This window comes from Bufo bufo, chromosome 10, assembly GCF_905171765.1.
Source record: "Bufo bufo chromosome 10, aBufBuf1.1, whole genome shotgun sequence".
Classification (NCBI taxonomy): Eukaryota; Metazoa; Chordata; class Amphibia; order Anura; family Bufonidae; genus Bufo; species Bufo bufo.
In genome coordinates this window covers 139519611-139527157 of record NC_053398.1, presented here as the reverse complement: position 1 = coordinate 139527157, position 7547 = coordinate 139519611, and positions in this window count along the sequence as shown.

The window sequence follows — 7547 nt, the reverse complement described above, 5'->3', positions numbered from 1 at the left end:
GAAAACTTAAATTTCCAGGCTTCTTCGTGTTAATCCTTCATGTTTATCCAGAAATTTAACCCTGCAGTTTCCATATTGCTTCATAACAAACAAACAAAAACAAAACAAAAAAAAAAAAGCCCTTCGGGACAATCCAGGCACCAGAGGAGGTTATCAGTAGTCAGATCTGCCTGGAAAACCGGAGAGAAGTGAACATATTTTAATTTCGCTTACTTTTCTGTTTAATTTTGCAGTAAAGAAAAATAAAATCCAGTGGATCCCTTGGAAACCGTCAACAGGCTGCCGTCGGTGGATCTTACGGTGAAGAATTGAAAAAGAACGCTGATCAAAATTAGGCCTCTTGCACACGACCGTATGGATTTTTCAGTATTTTGTGGTCCGCAAAAAACAGATCCGCAAAAAATACGGATGACGTCCATGTGCATTCTATTTTTAGCGGAACGGAACAGCCGGGCCCTAGTAGAATAGTCCTATCCTTGTCCGTTATGCAGACAATAATAGGACATGTTCTATCTTTGAACGGAAATACGGAAACGGAAGGCATACGGAGTACCTTCCGTTTTTTTTGCGGATCCATTAAAATGAATGGTTCCGTACACGGACCGTATACGCAATGCAAAAAACTGAACGGAAAAAAAAAACGTTCGTGTGCATAAGGCCTTCGAGAACGCTTTCAGATACCTGCAAGTTCTTGGTGTTAGGACTCTTTCACACTCTTTCCGTTTACGCTCCGTTTTTTGTGTTCCATATACGGAACTATTCATTTCAATGGTTTTGCAAAAAAGCTGAATGTACTCTGTATGCTTTCCGTTTTTCCGTTCCCTTCAAAGATAGAACATGTCCTATTATTGCCTGCAAATCATGTTCCATGGCTCCATTCAAGTCAATGGGTCCGCAAAAAAAAAAAAAAAAACGGAACACATACGGAAATGCATCCAAATGTCTTCTGTATCTGTTCCGTTTTTGCGGAACCATCTATTGAAAATGTTATGCCCAGCCCAATTTTTTCTATGTAATTACTGTATATGGCATACGGAAAAATAGAACAGAAACAGAAACAAAATACGGAACAACGGATCTGTAAAAAACGGACCGCAAAACACTGAAAAAGCCATACACTCGTATGAAAGAGGCCTTAATCTGGCAACTGGTGCTAATTTCCTTAATGATCTGACAAATCCTATTTAACTGGAAGCCTAAGGACTCGTTCACACGATTGTATGGCTTTTTCAGTGTTTTGCGGGCCGTTTTTAACGGATCCGTTTTTTTGTCTCAATAGTGTTTCCGGTTCCATTTTTCCATATGGCATATACAGTATACAGTAATTACATTGAAAAAATTGGGATGGGCATAACATTTTCAATAGATTGTTCCGCAAAAACGGAATGGATACGGAAGACATACAGAGTACATTCCCTATGTGTTCCGTTTTTTGTTTTTTTTTCGGACCTATTGACTTGAATGGAGCCACGGAACGTGATTTGCGGGCAATAATAGGACATGTTCTATCTTTGAACAGAAATACGGAAACGGAATGCATGCGGAGTACATTCCTTTTTTTTTTTTTTTGCGGAACCATTGAAATGAATGGTTCCGTATACGGAACTCAAAAAACGTTCGTGTGAACGAGCCCTAACTTTCCAGTTTTCACTGACTTTGCAAACATGGTGTGCCGTTCCAAAGTGACTGAAACCCTCTGGCAGCAGGTTGTCCAGATGAAGGCCAAAGGGGTGACCCTATCCGCCATAGCAAGAGAAGTTAGTCGTTCCAAGTCTGAGATTTTTTGAATAATGCATCTTTACAACATCACAAACAGTGATGGTCAGTTCGCAGTGTTCGCCAGCGAACACATGCGGGCTGCCATCTTTAGTAAGGTAGACTCACAAGTCCGGCGATGCACAGGTAAGCCCTTACCTGTGCCTCTGCCGGGAGCCGGTCTGAAATCAAATGCAGTCACCGGGAGCAGGCAGTTCCGAGGACAGCCCAATGAAAGCCCCCGGCGGCTGTTCTCGGGACTGCCTGCTCCCGGTGACCGCATTTGATTTCAGACCGGCTCCCGGTAGAGGCCCAGGTAAGGGCTTACCTGTGCATCGCCGGACAGGTGAGTCTACCTTACTAAAGATGGCAGCCCGCATGTGTTCGCTGGCGAACTGACCATCACTGATCACAAACTCATTCAAGTCCCCCAAGAAGGCTGGTTGCCCTCGAAAGACAAATGCAAGAGAGGACGGGATAATGCGGAGAATCTCCATGGGTCATCGTCTCAACACTGCAGCTGGGATTGCTCGCGGGTTCAGCACTGACCGGGGTAAGGATCTGTCCCGCCATACAGGGTCTCCACGCTTAAGAGCATTCGGACTGAAAGCCCACCCTGCAGGGACCAAACCTCTCATTAGCAGAAAGAATCAAAAGGCTAGGCTCACCTTAGCTGAGGAGCATCTTGTGTGGACAGAGGAGAAGTGGACAGGGGAGAAGTGGGCAGGGGAGAAGTGGACAAAGGAGAAGTGGACAGGGGAGAAGTGGACAGGGGAGAAGTGGACAGGGGAGAAGTGGACAGGGGAGAAGTGGACAGGGGAGAAGTGGACAGGGGAGAAGTGGACAAAGGAGAAGTGGACAGGGGAGAAGTGGACAGGGGAGAAGTGGACAGGGGAGAAGTGGACAGGGGAGAAGTGGACAGAGGAGAAGTGGACAGGGGAGAAGTGGACAGGGGAGAAGTGGACAAAGGAGAAGTGGACAGGGGAGAAGTGGACAGGGGAGAAGTGGACAGGGGAGAAGTGGACAGAGGAGAAGTGGACAGAGGAGAAGTGGACAGAGGAGAAGTGGACAAAGGAGAAGTGCTCCAGAGCTCATTGTAGTGATGAAAGCAAGTTTAATGTATTTGGGTCTGATGGGAAACATTATGTTCGTCGACAAACTGGGGAAAGACTGAACCCAAAGTGTGTAAAGAAGTCAGTGAAAGGTGGAGGAGGAAGCGCCATGGTTTGGCCTCATGCACACGACCGTTGTGTGTTTTGCGGATCCGCAAAACACGGATGGCGTCCGTGTGCGTTCCACCATTGGCGGAATGGCACAGACAGCCATTGATATAACTGCCTATTCTTGTCCGCAAAACTGACAAGAATAGGACAGGTTATATTTTTTTTACGGACCAACGGATGCGGACAGCACACACAGTGCTGTCCGCATCTTTTGCGCCCCCATTGAAGTGAATGGGTCCGCATCCGAGCCGCAAAAACTGCGGACCAAAACAACGGCTGTGTGCATGAGGCCTTTGGGGAATGTTTTCTGCAGCAGGAGTTGAACCTCTCATACAGCTACATGGCAGAGTGAATGCAAGGGTGGATCAGAACCTTCTGCAACAACACCTGGTTCCTTCCTTGGGTTCATCACTCAATCAGCCAGGACAATGCCCCCTGTCACACAGCAAAACGGGTAAAGAAGTTCCTAGAAACCATGAAATGGCCGCCCCGAGTCCTGATCTAAACCCAATAGCAAAACTCGGGAAAATCCTTGGTGACAACGTTATGATCAAGAAACCCACAACAGTCACAGAACTGGAAGAAGCGTGGAGCAAAATCCCACCGGAGCCGTGTGAGAGACGAGTGATGTCCGGTGGCCGCAGATGTGCCGAAGTCATTCAAAGCCAAGGGCCTGTGCACGTCTGGTGACTGGTGTAACCTGCAGACAATGTAGTCAGAATCTCTCTCTGTGCTGCAGTCATTGCTCTTCTCTAATTATCATCATCAGGTTTTTTGAAAAATAAAGGTTTTATGTTGATATACTTTGGTTATTTTGGAAAACACTGTTCTAATGGCAGGGTGCACCCCTTACAAAAAATCCTTCAAATGATGATCAATGTAGATTAACTTATTTCTGAAAAAATCAAGTGTTCGTAAATTGTTCTCTAATTTTGATCGCCAGTGTAATATATATATATATATAGTTAGAATTATTATAATTTATTTTTATGATTTTTACTTTTCAAAGTTTGTTTCTTTTGTCTACAAACTAATCTCAATAAAATTACAATAAAATAATAAAGATGAGCTTGCTGCATTTCAGCTACAAAACATCTCAAGTCAGATAGGAATAATGCAATACTTGTAATTACTTGTAATTCCCACATCTGTCCACTAGAGGTCCACCACACATCTATTATGTGGTATAAGTGACATACGTATAGTATACGTGTACATGACCACAGCTACGGAAAATGCATATGTCATCAATCAAAGGGATATTAAAATAGACAGAAGTCCTGCTTCTTACATGCCATTTAGTAGAAACAAGCCCATGGTCGCCTGCCCGGGAGCAATTTCCATACAGAATTAGTGGATCCGCAATACACTGGCACCATTCCGTGTGCATTCCGCATCACGGATGCAGACCCATTCACTTTAATGGGTCCGGAGATGCGGAACGGAACCCTACGGAAGCACTATGGAGTGCTTCCGTGGGATTTCATCCCGTACTTCCGTTCCACAAAAAGATAGAACATGTCCTATCTTTTTGCGGAACGGGCGGATCGCGGACCCATTAAAGTGAATGGGTCCGCGATCTGCTGCAGCTGCCCCACGGTCGGTGTTCGTGCATTGCGGGCCGCAGCACGGCCACGGGGCGCAGAAGGCCTTAAAGGAATATACTCCGCAAAAAAAGTGGTCTGCAACTGCAGTTTATAACCCTAAAATCATACTCTCTCCCAATTCATGCTAACCAGGGGTCCGGAAGGCTGAGATCTGGGGATCCCTATGGTGGGATTCTGCTTTAAAGGGGTTCCGCCTTCGTAGACAATCGCTAGGATATGCCCCCATTTTCTGATCAGTGCGGGTCCCACCTCTAGGACCTGCACCTACACGGAGAATGGAGCAGTAAATGTAATGGGGGGGGGGGGGGCACTGATCATGCACAGCCTCCCTCCATTCATTCCTATGGGGCCCACTGAATATAGCCAAGCATTGGCCCCCATAGAAATGAATGGGAACAGGGGCCGCGCATGTGCGGTGCGCTCCTATTCACTTGTATGGGAGCAGCGTTTGGTGGTGACCGGACCCCGGGAAACCTTGAAAACATTTCACTAGTTGTCCGACTAGCTTTCTGAATTAGAATGACTTGTACAAGGAATCTCCGGCATAAAATAAGTATTTCATGCCGGAGATTCCCTGTACAAGTCATTGTAATTGAGAAAGTCAGTCCAGTTGCTCTGACTTATTACTACTGATAACCCTTTAAAGCGTTATTTACATAAGGCTCAACTATCCCTTTAATTGTAGTCGTTCTTGAATGTTTGCGTGTTTTAGTCCAGTCCAGTATTGACACCGTTACTTTAATATCTTCTCCAGGAGTCTTCAAGATAGGTCATCAATACCTGATTGGTGGGGGTCTGAGTCTGACACCCGACACCCTGCTGATCAGCTTTTTGAGGAAGTCATGATGCTCTGGTGAGAGCTGCATCTTCCTCTCAGCTCACCAACCACAGCGCTGTCCATTGTACAGTGGCTGTACTTGGTATTGCAGCTTAGGCCCATTCTCTTGAATAGGGCTGTGCTGCGCCTAGGCCATGTGACCGATGAACGTGATGTCAGTGGCCTAGGAAAAGGCTCAAGGAGCGCTGCGGTCTCTTGCTACAGCTGATCAGTAGAAGTCTGGAAGTTGTAACCCCCCACCCTTCCCACACGATCTGATATTGATTACCTATCCTGAAGATAGGCCATTAATATAAAAATCCCGGAGAACCCCTTTAACGGGGCTCCGCTAAACCAAAGGTGGTCCGTTGCCTGTAAAGCAAGCTGCTGAGGCACACTTGTGTGAATACCGTCCGTACTTCTGTAGATTATCAGCATCCCGCTGAAGGATACAGTCACCTGGCAGATAACAGAGAGCAATAGATTTGATTTAAAGGGGTTGTCCCACAAAAAATATTCTTCAGTTTTCAAACCCGCACCTGGATCTGAATTCTTTTGTAATTGCATGTAATTAAAAATTTAGCATAGCCGCTGAGTTATTCAATAAAAGGTATCTGTATAGCGCCACCTGCAGTTTTTTTGTTTTGTTTATTTCTTTGTCCCGCTCACTGAGAAGGCCGCACATGCTCAGTTTCTTCCTTCAACTGTCTCCTGAGCTATGATAGGGAGAGCTGAGACACGCCCCCTGAGCTGTGATAGGGAGAGCTGAGACACGCCTCCTGAGCTGTGATAGGGAGAGCTGAGACACGCCTCCTGAGCTGTGATAGGGAGAGCTGAGACACGCCTCCTGAGCTGTGATAGGGAGAGCATAGACACGCCCCTCCCAGCTGCAGCAGAATGACACGCCCCCTTAGCTGCAGCAGACTCCCCTTGAGCTTTCAGCTCAATATAAATCCAGCAGAGCAATGAATGGGGAGATCTCTGGATCCATGTGAGGTACAGGGCTGGTTCTAGCTTTGTTAGAAAGCGGTTTTCATGTGCTATATGATGTCAGATTTTTTACATTAGTCATAGGAGAACCACTTTAACCAAAAGCACATGGATGTGAGATTAACTTTCCTGCCTCTTGATGCTGTCATTCATCTGCATTCAACACCTCGGACCCAAAAAGACCCAAAGTGAATACTCCTGAAGCAGCATCTCCCTCCCCTCCCCTCCTCACCAATGCATCAAGACGCACTGTCCTGCGGCTGGTAGGACGGCAGCGCTTACAGAGCGGTTGCGTCATGACAAATATTGTGTTTTGCCGCTGCGAACGATTGCTTTTAGCGGCGTCTTCTATAGATCTTAATATTCATCCTGATAACTGATCAAAGCCGAACGATGCTTTTACGCTAAAACAAGCGGCTGTTTAGCATGCTGCGCGCGGAGCAGGCGGCGAGATGCGAATTGTCTGCGAGCAAGAGTATAATTGACAGAGGTTCTCGTCTCTCAGAACCACAATGTATCTGCAGCCTGTCAGACAGGGAGGGCCTGTCACTTAAACTGCCTCTTGTATCTTCTCCTGCGCTGCGGGGCACGCGCTGCGTCCCTCCCAGGCATGATTAAAGCCAGAAAAGCTCCATCCTCCATAATTTAATTCATCCCAGTCATCTAGATTTAGACAAATTGATATTGGCCCAAGACCATAGCGATGTAAGTAAACTCTTCTCCCAGGGATGACGGGAGACGCGGGAACGTTCTCTCTCTCTCTCTCGCCGTTTATTAACTTCTTTTTTTCGTGAGATGTTCATCTTCAGAGATTCATTGCCGAGTGAACAGATATTCGACTATTGGGAGAGGGCGGAGCGTTTAGGATTTGGCCTCAGGGCGATGGATAAAGTCGCAACAACAAAACAATGGAAACGATCATTAGGATATTTTTTTAAAACGTTTTTTCTTTCCGTCAGAGACACATGACCTTATCCGTTTTGCGGTCCATGTGCCGTACGCATTTTACTTGCCAACCTATGGTTTTCAATGGGTCCGTGGTCTGCATTTTAAGGACATAGTCTACCTTTCTGCGGATCAGACGTACAGAAAGCGCATGGTTGATCCGCAAAAAGACTGAATATGTTCTATAATTGTCTTCATAATGCAGACCAC